At 41.3% G+C, this 16115-nt stretch overlaps 1 pseudogene; it reads right to left on the bottom strand.

Annotated features, from left to right (window-relative positions):
• Positions 1-5827: 5827 nt before the first annotated feature.
• LOC147459623 (uncharacterized) overlaps positions 5828-16115 on the bottom strand; it is a 70283-nt pseudogene continuing 59995 nt past the window's right edge.

Genomic DNA, 16115 nt, shown 5'->3' on the forward strand with positions numbered 1-16115 from the left:
GGACCTTAACAGCACAACAGAAGAACAACGCCAATCATTTCAAGAAGCCTTGGCGGATTTTACCAAGGTCTTCACCCTTTCTTGGGGTGAAAATAACATCATACATTACATGGTAAGTCATTTTACGTGGTGTATTTATTATAAGGAATTGTTTTTTTAAATAATGCGGATCATTTACTCATGTGAACAGCATATCTTGTTTGTGCATGGTGCATTTTTTATGCACAAGTATGGATCGCTTGAAATTTTTAGCACTCAAGGTATGGAGAAGTCCCATTATCGAGAGAGGGGACTGTACTTCAAAAATACTCGACATGGTGGTGGAATGGTGCAATCCAATTATTTGGAGGAGATGTTCAACTGGTTTTTTCGCACAACATTTTCTCGTAAGCACACAATGGAGCGTGCACGACAATCCAAGATTGCTATTGAAGTGCGGAAATGGAGTCGTTAAGAGCATAGCAACAAGTGGCAAATGTTGCAAGGTCCCACCAAGCATGCTGCATGGCGGCAATGCAAAGTGCGATAAGGATCAAAGTGGATACTGCACGAGTCACTGAACGTGAACGTAGGGTCCAACTCTTAGCGATATGTTTATTTAAAAAAAAAAAGTTTTTTTTTTCAAAATTAGTGTGAACAGGGCCCTTTTTAAATGGGCCCTTATAAATATTGCATGCTCTCATAAATCACTCATTTCTTAAGAACAGGTGAGCTCTTACAAACGAAATGGCGCACACCAAACAAACCGTGAAAGAGCATCCGCCTGCCAACAAAAACACCCTCCAAGGATGTGAGAAGCCGGCATGGCTTAAAGGCACAAGAGAACGGCCACAAACACCTGGCTGTTCCAAGAACTCTTCTGGCAATGGGCATGGTGGTAGGGCACGAGATTCATCGAGGACTGTTTAATCTCCACCTCCTCAAGATATGACACCTAGAAGAAGAATGAAGCAACGTGCCCAGTGCTGGAGAGAAGAACAGGGACAGCAAACAACATAGTTCGATAGGGAGCAGCCATCGCGCCACCAATCACAAGCAGGACCATCTAGGACTCGGGTGGTCCATACAGACACTGAATCAGAGAGGGAGCCACCATGGCTACGAGATAAAATACCGCACACGCACCGGGTGGACGTTGGGGGGAAGACACTTCCTCGAGGCGAGGGTGCTCTCCCAACACAACAAGATCGGCAACCAAGGGAAGAGGATGAATCATAAGAGGCTACAGACCCAGCCCCTAAGCATGTAAACATGCGCAAGTCTAAGTTTTTTAACACTAGGTTGGTAACCTAACAGGACATAAAAGTGTCCTTTCAGGGTTTTGAAAAAAACCTCCAAAACCATAGTAGATCCACTCATTTTGTAAAATCCTTTCATCAGGTTATAGTTCAAGGCCTACTACACATGGAAAAAATAAGAAACTTGTAAAATTTTTCATATTTTGGTCACACCAAGCCTCCAAAGTTGATGGACCAGTACATTTTCATCAAAACAGTCATTTCTTACGTTTTGTTGCATAAAAATAAGATAAGAGATTTTTGTAGGACTTGAGATAAATTCCTTAGTTAACTTCAATGGGTTGGTGATCTGAACATATGATTTCTTCTCACTCACTATTTTTTGTTTTGCCAAAAGAAATAGGTATAAAAAAGTTGAATTTTTACCATTCTGCAAACCTATCATCAAAGTTTCTATAGCCACGCTCAATACAAATAATATATGCATGTTTTCTTAGTTCCCTATTGTCCTTTAGGTTCATAAGGAGCCATGGAGCATGTCAAAAGAATAATACAGCTCTTACCAAGGGGAATCTTGGGGACAAAGATGAAGTGATAAATACAGCAAACATGAAAAAACTGGGTTTAACATTATGAGTTGTAGAATCCCATAGAAACTATTCAATATCTAGCCAAATTTGATCCTTATGACTAGATATGGTTACTACCTACAAAATGCATGTAGTTATCACAAGAAACTAACAATATTGAAAAAGCTATACTTGATATACTAAAATGTTTCATTTTCTTCTGTAATTGAAAAAATCAACCATCGTTGATTACTATGCAAAATAGGGTATTAGGTGCCCCAAAACTCAAGGAATATTAGCTTTATGTTACAATATGTGACATAGAAAATAAAAATTGCATTTGAATATCATGAAAGCTACCAAAAAAATCATAGAAGAGCTAAAATTGGCTAAAAAACAGGATTTGACAATTTTTGTGATTTGGTCATAACTTACAACTTTAACATTTATTTCTCCCTAGAAGCATCAGGACATGTTGAGGACTACTAAAGATAGTTCTCTAGCATTATAGACCTCACAAACATGAATTCTAGAGTGGTATAGTTGCAAAAAGTTGAAAAAAGCCAAAAACAGGACCCGTTTTTTCACACAGTTTAGGTTGTGAAATGTTGTGCAAGGACAAGGTTAAAGATGGAATTGATATTCCAAAAAAATGTCGAGTTTTTTTCAGCTCATGAGACAACTTTCTAGACTGATAGCACCTCAAAATCCATTTTGAAACTCTTGACATAATTCAAGGAAAACGGTCACTTAACAGGACATAAAAGTGTCCCATTACCAACCTAGTGTTAAGAAGCCTAAACGCCGCCCGCCAACAAATGTGCAAGTGCCCCCAAGACAACCGCAGCAGCGCCGATAAATAGCAAGGGCATTTGCAGAAATCCGCCACTACCAAAAGACTACGGAGCTTTTGATTCGACGCGCCCCCTTTGCTCGCACATTGAAGGAGGTGCTTCAAAGCTATGGAAATCAGTATAGAATGCAAGCAATAGCGCTAGAGGCTATTCAAGAAGCTGCAAAGGCCCACATCATTTCGGTGTTGGAAGATACCAACCTATGCGCCATTCATGCAAAGCGAGTGACAATACAACCAAAAGATATGCAGCTTGCACGTCGATTGTGACGAGACTTAGAGCATTAGCCGAAGTTACCCCTCTTTTTGTATTGCACACCCTTATCTTTGTAATTTTTTGACTTTCCAATGACAATATGATCAACAGTTGTGTCTACTGTGTCTATTATCTTTGTAATGAGATGACTTTGTAATTTCAAGTTCTGTATGTAATTTTAGTTAATTTCAATAAATTTGTGCTTTTTAAGTACCCTGGGGGGTAGATAAGCCTACTATGGGCAAAAAAAATCCTGGCCACAAAGGCGCGCAAATGGCCCATCCATCAGTTTTGGATGGGCCATTTGCGTGCCCTTGTGGCCAGGCATTTTTTTGCCCCTAGTAGGCTTATCTACCCCACCCCCAGGGTACTTAAAAAGCACAAATTTACTGAAAGCAAATGGTTTTGCAACATTATTTTAGATGGAGCCTTGTGGCCACCCTTTTTTGGCCATTTCAGGCTTTGAATTCCCCATAGGATATCAAAAACGTTATATTGTGAAACCAAGTGTCTATGCAACATTAATTTGGATTTTTCAAATGTCCAATGTAATTGGGCTTTCTGGTGGAGGCGTGTACTAGGTAGAGCTAAAGCAGGTGATAGTGTGTTGGAAACTTAAATTCAGAATTGATTTCACCTTTTCTAGTGTCCTTGAGTGTGAACATATACTGAAATTGCCATAAAAAGGGTGCATCTAAATTAATGATGCAAAACCAATTGATTTCAATAAATTTGTTCTTTGTAAGTATCCTAGGGGGTATATAAGCCTATCAGGGGCAAAAAAAAAAGCCTGACCACAAGGGCGTACAAATGGCCCATCCAAAACTGATGGATGGGCGATTTGCGCGCCCTTGTGGCCAGGCTTTTTTTTGCCCCTGGTAGGCTTATCTACCCCCCAGGGTACTTAAAATACCTAAATTTACTGAAATTACATACAGAACTTGAAATTACAAAGTCACCAATTAAAACAATTTTCATATCACCAATTGAAACAATTTTCAAGATTGACAAATCACATTCAAAATAATTTTCAAGATAGAGAGACAATTCCAAATATTTTTTATTACTTCCAAAACGGTGATTTTACATCATGTATCTGAGGAGTTCATAATTTTCTTGACCATTTCCTGGCGCCTATTTTGCGCGTAAGGCAACTCCCCAGTCAAGAGGGACTGCGCTTTGGCCTTTGGGTCAGTTGAGCCAATGGAAGCATGTATTCCTATCTGGGCAAGCACTTTACCACGAAAGCTAGTGCCAAACACTGTGCATACAAGGGATCTACGCACTTGGAACACTTGATGCGCAGTTTGAGCAATGGTGCTCAAACACAAAAACATGCTCAAAGCTTTCAAAGACCAAGTCATAAAATGGGCTTGGGGAGTAAATTCATTGTGGATAATGGCCACATCGCCAGGGTGGATTTGTCCTAGGTAATGTGCAAGGGAAGCTTGAGGTCCAAATCCCGTCTGCTTGCCACCCGTCATTGCAGCAAAATCATCAAGATCCACAACATCCTGTCATAAACCGATGAAGGTTGAGAAAAAAAACAATGAAGGATAAAATAGTAACATGAAAATTAGGATACAGTTTACCTCCTGCTCCTTGTCGCCCTCCTTCCTGTTGCCCTTTGCATCCAAGTCAATGCTCCCATGCACCACAGATACGAGCTTTGGATCATCAGATGGGAGGTTGCATAATGGCATAGGCATCCTAGCAGCCTCAACCTTGGCTTACGTGGCTTGGAATTCTTCCTCAGCCACGTGCAATTGCTCTACAGTCAGGACCTCCGCACATACAACGGCAATAGTGTCAGCAACAAAGTCCCCAACTGGCAAGAGCTTGCTTTCTAGGACATCTGGCATATTGTCTAAGGGACACTTAGTGCTGTTGCATAGAACGCTCAAGCATTCATCCATGCGCAGGCCAAATGATTTCTCCAAATCATGCAGAAACACATACTCCTTCCCATCCACTACCACTGAGGAGAAGCGGCTGATTTCTACCTCTGGGATAGCCACATCCGACAGTGGTAGTGGCACTGGAGTGTCACTAGGGCCAGCCACAACTATGGATTTCTCAACCACTTCCTCGAGACCCCTAGGGTACTTGAGCCGGAGTGTCTTTACTTCCACTGTAAGGTTCATGGGGATAACCTGCTGCTCCTTGGTGTCCTTGATAAAGGACCCAACCTGAAGGTGTGGTAAGCGGAGCTCCTCCAAATCAGGTTCCTCGCTCACCAAGAAGATAAATGTTGCGAGCCGAGAAAGGTACTCCACCCCCAATTTGCGCTTCTTGAGCGCTGACACCCCTAGGGCTTGCTTGTCCAAGTAATGGCCTGCATCGGTTGCAATTTCTTGGAATCGTTGCAACCACTTGGAGAATGGGCGATTACCTTTGTGTATAGAGCGCAAAATATCGCAAGGCACCCAGATCCGTGCATGTGGGGGGATAGATACATAATATTTTATGATTGGCTTCTCCATGAACGCAAAAATCTTGGAAAATGCATCCATGTGAAGCGAAATTGTGGCGTCAAGGTCAGGGAGACGAGTAAAAAAGGTGTGGAGGTCGAACTTCCCTTTGTATTCGGTGTCCTCGAGGAAGAGGATGAAGCGTGATAAAGGGGTGGATGTGGCTGCAGATGCAGAGGCTGTGGAAGCATCCATGTCTAGCCTGGGGTGTACATAGAGAGTGGAGGAGCTCAAGAGTTGCAAAAGTGAAAATAGTGAATGAGTTAGGTGGCCCCCCTTTTATAATGGACCCTTTTTTAAAGACATTAAAAGAAAGGCACTTTCACCAAAAAATGATTTCTCATCTCAATGCGAAAAATTATATTCAAAGGCATGATTTGCCGAAGCAAATCATGTTGATTACATCGGGGATCATTTTGAAAATTGCAAGAGTTACAAAGTTATAAGATCGATAGCATAGTTCCATCCATCCCCGAGTCCTCCTCAGCCTTCAATTTGTCTTTCATTCTCTTCCCAATCTGCGGACATTCATTACAATAAGCATCCAATGATCGAGAAACCATGATGTATTGAAAATGTGGTGGAAGGATTCTCACCTTGTGACCTTGTAAACGAAATTGTACTTGTTGAAGGGCTTTAAAACCCATAATAACCAAATTTTCTCACACATTACTGAGAGTCCAATGCTTGTTCACTTGGATTGCCTCCAAAGAATCGTTGGGAATCTTCACTGTAATGTCAAATCTTGCAATAGCGCCGTCTACACTCTGTAAGGGAGTCCACACTCCAAGCTTGCACATCCAACGATTATAGTGAAATCGTATGTACAAGGAGGTGCGGGATTTCAAATAGCGCATTCCAATACCTGAAGCTCCAACCTTACAACGGTACCGGTCCCCGTTGTGCATGCCCTCCACAAAACCCCAGTCCTCTTCTAAAAGCCTTCCTAATTCCTCGTAATGCACATCTTTACATACAAGCATTGTGGTAGTCTCCACACATCCAAACTCTTTAAAAATGTGCACAAAACAATGAATAGGCAAACACCAACTCAAGCCCACAGACCTAGAAGCTTTAGAGTATTTCAAAGAGTTTTGGACATCTATTATCATCTTTTGCTTGAAAGATGCTACCGACCACAAATCTGGCACCGGCCACTCCATACTTAATAAGGAAGTTACTTTGATGGGCTCAAGCATTCCAAATGCTTGTGTAGAAGTAGGGACAATATAGGAGTGAGAATAGAAGAAAATCCTTCTTTGAACCAATTTGGTTGGGCAAAGATGCGAGAACATTGTTGCTCCAATATCCATATGTATAGCATTGAATGTGCCGGAGAGACTATGTAGTGGCTGCTCCTCCACCAACGTGGATGGAAATATGACTATAAATGCATGACAAGTCTTAAGTATGAATCCATAATAACATTACACTGTGATTTCACACCTAGCTTTGTATTCTCAAAACATGTACTTACAATGTGCTGGAAATCGAGGTGGTTGTTGCAAATGCATGGTTGACATTGAGAAAACATGTTGCACAATGCTACGGTCTTCTTATCTTTGCGGTTCTTGAAGCCAAGGAGCTTTCCTTTCCAATGAAGATCCAAGTTTGCACAATTCCGCACACGATGAGGGCCAATAGCATATGGTTGCATGTACACCCAAGCACCTATGGTGAACTCTTGTGGCACCCACTCATCATCTACACCTCTAGTGTTGTGGCATGTAAGTGCTGTGACCTCATCCTTTGGCCGCCTTTGCGAAGTAGAGTTGGCCATGGTTGAGCAAAGAAAATTAGGAGGAGGAGCAGGACCTTGCTTGTTGCTACAATGTAGGTGGGATAAAGTGATATGAGATGGTGGTTAACCCTTGTGGCAATGGGAGGAGAAGGTGGATAACCCTTGCTTGGTGCGGCAATGGAAGGGGGTAGGGGAGGAGAGAGGAGATTCCTTGCTGCAGCAATGGAGATGGTGTAGAGAAAGAGTGTCGGAGTAGAGGATGAGTGTGATGGTTGCAACCAAGGAGGGGTTGGAAAAGGGGTTCTAGAGAGAGAAAATAAATTTTTGCCTAAGGACTACTTTTGGGGGAGCTCTGGATAGTAAAAAAAGTTTTTTCAAAAGTTTTTTAAAAATTTTGAATTTTAGGGTTTTTGGGTGCACGTTTTGACTTTTTGAGCTCAAAAAATGTTTTTTTGATCATAAAATAGATTTAGGGGGGCTTTAAGAAGATAAATTTTGAGTTTTGAAAATTTTGAAAAATTTCAAATTTTTGGGATTTTTTCAGAACCGGATAAAAAAGGAGAGAAGTTGGAGGTTCCATATGGCCCACCCCCCTCTCCTCCCCCCCACCCCACCTTCTCACTAGGTAAGAGCCCATTTAAGAAGTGTAAGACTACTTTGTCCCCCTACATTTTTGAGGGCATAGAGTGTGTTCACCACCCTCTTCTCATTGGCTGGCCTCTAATTAACCTTAATCCCAAAGGGTCCCTAGAGGGTTCATATTTTTCCTAATGTTGTGCATAAACCCTATCATTTGGTAAGCTTGCAACTTTGGGTGCATTGGAGTCTTCACATCTATACACACATGAAAGTGTAGCCCATCACAACATCTTTTAATTGCAGCTTACTATGCCATATTTAGATTATTTATTGAGGGCCGCTTTTCAAATTTTTTGTCCACCTCTCCCTTGGTATGTACTTAAGGGCAAGGCTTCAAGGATTCATGAAGGAGGAAGGACCTGATGCATGAAAATCATAAAAAAGTCTATGTATATATTTTGTACATAGCTATGGTTTTGACACATTTGAATCTCAGAAATAAGAAGAGGTAGGCACAAACCCTATGAAAAAAAATAAAAAAATCATTGGATGTTGATTCTACCTGACGATCACTATGTGACGGTCACTATAGGTGAAGAACAAGAGTCAATAGTGAACGGGAAGAGAATCTTATGCATTATGGAGTTGGAGTTAGCAAAATATTATCAAATGCAAGCATAATTCACTTGTGGACACAAAGATTGCACATGGAGTCAAGAGGGGACATTCTTGAAGACTTTTGGAAGGAAAAAGACGGACACATATTTTTGTGGGATTTTTTTCCTCTATATTTTCAATTCTGAATTGGTAAAAAATCCCAACAACAAAGTTGTAAGCATCGAGTTGATTTTTTTGCCACTATTTTTTTTACTAATTTTTGGAGCTTTGGTTTGGGAGATATGGCAAGAATGGTGGAGCCTATATGTTCACATGGGAAGAAGTCATGGTTATCTAGCTCCACACACATAATTTTTGATAGCTTTCTCTCCATTATTGCTTGATTTTCTCTTATTTTATCAAAATTCTCTCAAATATTATAAGGAAGCTCTTGCTCAATCTATGGAAGGTGGCATAGAGACAAAGCTTGCCATGATGAAGGCAATTAGGAGAAAATTGGTCAATAAGCAGGGCACACGGAGCTCTCTCATTAGGGGAATGCCTCTAACTGATGTTACTTTGTAATAACTCCTTTTACTCATAATCTCTTCCTAATCACTCACTTGGACTATAAAAGAAGGCCTTCTCTTTTGTAAATAAACACACAATCAAGCTCTAGCACTCACGCTCTCATATGTATATCCTTATGTATGCACCTCTACGTGCACAAAGTTCTACTATGGTATAGTATTGGCTATGGTTATTCGTGTTGGTTTCTTAATGGCCAAGAGGTTTGATTTACCATGCACACATGAGTTTGTGAGATGTTGATTATGTGCAATTCCCCTCGTGAATGTTTGTATGGTGTTTATAAATCTTATATTAATGAAGATCTAATAATCTCTTCCTCTCCCTCTCTCTCCTTCTCTCACTTCTTCCTTGTGTTATGGTGTTTATGAAGCCTATACTAATGAAGATTTAATGATCTCTTCCTCTCCGTCTCTCTCCTTTCTCACATCTTCCCCTTAACGTGCGTCCTAGCCACATTCCAAGATAGGTGGTTCCCCTATTGTGTACCTCCATGACAAGGCTGTACTGCATAGTCTTGTCATAGAGGCCACCATGTCTGTTTTGCACATCCACCTCTCATTTGGTGCCCCCATAGAAGAGGGCTTTGCAAAGACCTTCAATCATGGACGAAGAAGCATGCCATCAAGCATGGACGAGTGGCTACAAGATTTTCTAATTGGAGGACTGAAGAAGAGGAGACTGTAGAAGCACTCAAGGCATTCATCGAAGATCTACTGCCAGGTTGTAGTGTCAGCGATATCCAAGAGGGTAAGGTCCCCATCTCGCATTGCTCGTGCTAATTTCAAATCAAGATCATTAAGAGGGAGGGCTACAGAATGTCATCACAACTGTCAATCAAAGAATTCTATCAATGAGTGCCAAAAGGGGAAGTGAAGAAAGAATGCTGAGTTTTGCTTTTGAGAACTGCATCAGCACTCTCACATTAATGAGATTTTGTGTAGCACCAATGTTTTCTCTACAACATTCATAGAATAGTTTTTAACCACATCAACCACAAAGTCCAAGCCACAAAGCCTAAAGCATTTGGTGGAAGCAAGTGGGACTACGCTCTCTCTAGTCCTAGAGAGTTTAAGTGAAGTACGACCACCCAAGCATCACCGCTACATGCAAAATGGAAAGCCGATTGAGGTAGACTCTTGTCACCGAGCCTGTTTTGAACCCAATATGGAGGATTATGTAGACTTCAACAAGAGGTAGAGGCCTATGGTGAAGGTGTCACCTTGTTAACACTTAAGGGATACAACTCTAGAACTTGGTAAAAGCCTTGCACTACACCCAACATGAATAATAACAATAGGCCAGAAGTCTTTCCTTTTCATGTCTTGCAACACATGCATGTACACGTGTACATTGAGATGAAAATATTCTACCATCAAAAGATTTGTTTCCTATTCGCAGAGATGCTTGATAGAATCCTTAGATCCCCATGTCCCATCATCTTGCCCATTCTTGATTACTACCACTCTTTTAATGTAAGCATCTTTATTCTATTCTAGCCTGGCGATCTTCTTACCTCCTGCTCAAGTTTTCCACCCATGTATAAACCTTTATAAATCACTAAATCATTCCAGAAAAACAAAACAAAATTAGCAAAAAAAGATTTTGTTATTTTTGGCTCATTGATTTACTACCATGGCAAGTGTCTCTTTTCCCATGTTTCTAGCAAGAAGGGAGCTGAAGACACCACCACGGATTTTCTGGATAACTTTGACATTGATTGTGTGGTTTCCAACAAGGATGACAATGCCTCACGACTACAAATATTTCCTCTATTGATGAAAGTAGAGACCAAGTTTTGGTACAATGCTTTGCCCCAAGCTACCAAGGATGCATGGGACTTATTACGTGTTGTCTTTGTGAAGAGGTTTGGTGGAGGGACAACCTCAGAAAAGTTACGAAAGCTACCGATAGAGTTAAAGCAGGGAAGTCTACTAGATGCCACTTACAAATCCAAGTTTGTGGATTTGTGGGAGCGATGGGTTTACTCACTGGAGGAAGGTGAAGGAGTGCCTAATTTCTTGAAGAAGGACCATTTCATTGCTTGCCTGTGGTCGCCAATTAAAGAGAAGGTGAATTGGAAATTCCCTACAACGTATGAGTTGGCAGTGGAAGTAGCCCACCTTAAAGACAAGAAGGTATGCATGCAAGCAAGAGTCAACGAGTCAAAGGAGTCAATTCCAGTCCAGCTAACCCCAATAATTGCAACAACCGCTCAGAGAACCCAACCACAAGAGGAATTAGAAGAGCGATAAGACTTGTTGAGTCACATCACTACTCAGTTTGAGAATCTATTTGTGCATTTGGTGCAACAAGGTCATGCACACAATTGCAATCAAGAGCAAGGGAGAGGAAAATGAAGGCAAAACCAAGAATATCAATGCTATAATTGTGGGGAAGATGGCCATGGCATGTATTACCGCCCACACCCAAGGAGGTAAAATTTCAACAGAGGAGCCAGACAAAACTAGATTTCACCACTGAGTGAAAGACCACCACCACCGAGGGCACCACAACAAGCATCACCTGTGAAAATCCTACAACCACCCATTCACCACATCCACCACTGCCACAACCTCTCATTCCACCCTCACCCCCACCACTAGTCGGCAACCAGGAAGTAAGTGTCATTAGTCTTGAAGATAAGGGAAAGGAGAAAGTGGAGGAGGATATCAAGGGAGTGGGGAAAGGTAAGACCAAGGTTAAAGGGGTATATGTCATGGGGGTAAAGCGCGTTAGGCATGGTGAATCCTCCCAAAAGGAAGAAAAGATGAAAACTAAAGGGGAATCTAGCAAAAGGCCATCCAAGTCACGACAAAAAATTGACATTGTAGATTTCTCTTTGGGGGAATGTTCTAAACCATATGATTTGGTTCAAGATGTTTCTGTGAAGGGCCTAAAAATCACCTGGTCCTAGCTACTCCACCTAGCACCTAGGCTGAGGAGACAATGGACAAAGATAGTTAGCACGAGACAACCAAAGCCAAAGATAGCTGGGGCTATCTTTGGGAGGAATCTAGATGACATCCTACGAGTGATGGATGCTCACATCAAAGGGAAACACATCTCCAATATCTACATTGATGGTGGCACACAAATATGCATCATGAGTAAAAAATGATGCACCGTTTGGTTTTAGAGATGAGTAGTAGGCCGGCACCATGCCGAGCCAAAATGGCAAATAATGTAAAAGTTCATTGTGTTGGTGTTATGAAAGCAGCTAGGATAGAGGTGTTCAACACCGAGGTAGAAGTGGACATTCTTGTCATGCCACACAAGGGGGAGATCTATCCTATCATCCTAGGGAGGACTTGTCTTATGGCTATGAGATCTAAGCAGGACCGGGACACTGGCATAATCAAGATGACGGATGCAAAATGGAAGCCAATACTTTATGGCATGAAGAGAGGTCAACAACATGACATGGATCTAGAAACCTACGGGGATGAGTTTTCTAGTAATGACTCTTCAACCACTTCAAAGGAGGAGTCAACAATGACTGAAGAAATCGACAATAGCATTGAGCTGATGGGGGTCATTCTCAAGGACCCTAAGAAGATGAAGCAACCTGATGCATTATCATAAAACTAAGGGGAGACACCAGGTATACAACCTCTGGTAGAAGCAAGTAAGCTACATTGAATGCTCTTTAGTGAGTTGTGTGGAATGGAGCGTGAAGATTATATTTTGATTCTACTTTTACCACATTGTTCATTGATTAATATGATTCAGCATCACATTAAGATCATGGAGGGAAGTAAACCTGTAGTGTAGAAGCTAAGGCAACTAGGAGTAATTCAACAAGAGACCTTGCCCAAAGAGGTAAGGAAACTTCTAGAGGTAGGTTTCATCTATCTTGTTAAAGACTAAGAGTAGGTTTATCTAGTTGTAGTCACACCAAAGAAGAATGGTAAGTGGAGGGTTTGTGTTAATTACAATCCCTTTAATGCATCCACAAAGAGGGACAATTTTCCTCTTCCTTTTCAAGATGAAATTCTCAATGAGGTAGCAGTACATGAGTTCTACACAATATGTGATGGCTACTCAGGCTACTTCCAAAGTAGAATCACTGAAGAAGATCAAAAGAACACAACCTTCATCACACCATGGGGATGTTTTGTTTATAGAGTAATGCCTTTTGGTCTCACCAATGCTCCAACCACCCTCAGTGCTATGTGACATTTGTTTTTCAGCCCTTCTTTGGAAAATCATTTTATGTTTTTCTTGATGACTTTTGTATCTATAGCTCTCACTCTCTTCCTTTGTAGAAATTTTATGAAGGTCTACCTAGGCTGCAAGCTTTGGGTGGCCAACTCAACGTGGAGAAATGCCACATTGGTGAAACCAAAGTTAATCTTCTTGGACATGTGATCTCTGCCAAGGGCATTGAAGTTGACCCAAGCAAGGTTCAAGCCTTGGTGTCTTTGACCTCTCCCACCAAAACAAAGTGATTGGTCTCTTTTCTTCAAAAGGTGAGGTATTTGAGTAGATTCATTCACCTGCTCTCTGAAGTGGTTCTCCCTTTACAACAAGTTACCCATCAAGAGATATTCACATGGAGTGAAGAAAATGAGCAGTATTTTAATGAGGTAAAACATATTCTAGCCTCACTTCCCACCATTGCACCTCCAAAGTGGGGCGATCCATTTTATATAAGCCCTAGTGTGGGACAATGACACACTTGGGGCGGCATTGATGCAAAAGGATCCTCAAACTTCTTTCATGCATCCTATCTACTTCTTTACTCGCATGATGACTCGATCAGAAAAGGGAGACACGGCAATGGAGCACATGGTGCTTGCATTAATGTTTTCTACCACCGAAGTTCTCTCTTATTTATTGTCTAGACTATTCATAATCTTAACAATGGAAGAAATGTTTCCTTATGTAATGCAGCACATGGATGTTTCCTCTAGGATTTCCAAATGGCTTACAAGGTTGCAAGAGTTTGACTACACAATGCAAGTGGAGAGCTCCGCAAGAGCCAGTCTAGAAGGTATTCTCACTCATCGCCACTATGAAAAGAAGCCGAAGATCAAGACAAGTGACAAAGAAGTAACACACGTGTTGGAAGTCCCTAAGAGAGGGCTCACTCTCTTTTCTTTGATGGAGCCTATAAGAGAACAATGGACAAAGCTGCATGCATTTTCGTCTTCAATGAACAAAGGGAAAAGTTATTCTCCATTGGGCATCTCTTGGGTTTCCACTCCAACAATGAAGTATAATATGCAGCCTTAACTCTTGGGTTAGAGTGGTTTGTGAAACAAGGTGTCCAACGATTGAATGTATTTGGTGATTCCATGCTTTTAATAAAACAAATACAAGGAACTTGAGCTTGTAAAAATCATAGCTTGCTAGGCCATTTGCACCAAGTTACGAAAACTTTAGGGAAGTTTAAAGCTGTACAATTACATCATGTCCCTCGAGCATAAAATCAAGAAGCAGATGCTCTAAATAGAGAGAAGCTACAAGATTTTCCAGTGGTGGGTGCTATCAAGTTGAAGCTGTCTCTCTTACAAGGTAGAGATGCTATGCCTGACATCATGAGTTTCTTGGACACAGAAGAGTGTCCTAAAGATCTTACTAAGGGCCAAAAGCAGCGGCTTGTGCGCAAGGCAGCAAAATACCGCCTTTTTAATGACGACCTATATTACAAGGGTAAGGATCAAATTCTTAGGCTTTTACCTCTCTCTAGAGAGATCACAAAAATAATTTCAAGTTGCCTTGATGGTGTTTGTGGAGTGATCTTTGCACTTGACATCACCAATAGGAAGGTTCTAAAAGCCGGGTTTTTGTGGCCTAGTTTACAGAGAGATGCTGGTATGATCCACAGACTCCTATAATATCTTATGGACCATTTGAGAAATGGGTAATTGATGCCATTGGGCCTCTTCCAAGGAGACAATCATGTAAATTGTATATCATCATGGGTGTGGACTACATGACCAGGTGGATTGAAGCAGTTGCTACCACCCAGATTATAGCTAAGGAAGTGGCTAAGTTTTTATTTGAGAACATTTGTTGCCATTTTGAAACTCCTCTTGAAATAATTTTTGATAGGGTACCAGTTTTTAGAGGAGACCTGGTAGGAGAGTTGATGGAGAAGCTGGGTTTCTCACAACAACACTCAACTCCCTACTACCCACGATGCAACGGTTTGGTGGAGAAGGTAAATGGTATGACTTGCAAGATCATCACTAAACATGTAAAATAATCACAAAAGTGACTGGGACAATCATCTTATGGCTTCACTTGAGCTTATCACACTTCATTTCGCACATCCCTTGGGTTCATGCCATATCACTTGGTGTATGGTAAGGAGGCTATTTTACCCATTGAAGTGGCTTAAAGCATGTTTAGGTGGTACCACTTTTTGCATCTTTTGGTGTTACCACTTGCAAAAAGTGGGGACCGGTAAAATTTTCAAAAACTTACTTAAAATTTGGCGCTCCATATGCTTTTAGATTCTCCTTAAGAAGAGCTATCTATTAATATAATATGATAGGTGATATTTTATATGAAGTGAGAATGGGGGTCCCAAAGTACTAATTGAAATAGTGTCCAAGACACCCAAAAGTGGTACGACCTATATATGTTTTGACCCAAGTACAATTGGCTAGTCTTAGGGTGCTATCTAGGTTGATGGAATGCCTCATCTTCACAACCATATTCTTGATCTAGAGAGGCTTCAACTAGATGAGAAGATGTTATTAACTATTATGCAGCACAGACAGAGCAATGTCGACTTACATTCAACAAGGGATTTAGAGAAAAAAGTTTCAAGAAAGATATGTTGGTCCTAAGATATGATAATAGGTTTGACACTAGGAAGGATAAAAAGTTTTCACCCAGATGGGAGGGGCCATTCGTCATTAGAAAGAACTACAACAATGGCAGTTACTGATTGATGGATATAGATGGTATGCTCCACAGAACACGTTGAGGCAGTCCAGGGCGTGCAACAAGAAGAGTGGCCTCTAAGCACCCTTCTAGGCTCCCATGTTGCTTAATTGGGTTGGGATTGAAAACAACAACAAACACACACACAAATCCAAAACCTAACCCTACACAAATTTGGGGCACCACCTAGTCTGGATGCGAACTAGAACGCGTAAAGAGAGAGAGAGAGAGAGAGAGAGAGAGAGAGAGAGAGAGAGAGAGAGAGAGAGAGAGAGAGAGAGAGAGTGCTCGGGATGCTTTGAAATGTATCGGTAGTGATTAAG

The sequence above is a fragment of the Adiantum capillus-veneris genome, chromosome 4 (assembly GCF_014529385.1).
Source record: "Adiantum capillus-veneris isolate H3 chromosome 4, ASM1452938v2, whole genome shotgun sequence".
NCBI classification, from domain to species: Eukaryota; Viridiplantae; Streptophyta; class Polypodiopsida; order Polypodiales; family Pteridaceae; genus Adiantum; species Adiantum capillus-veneris.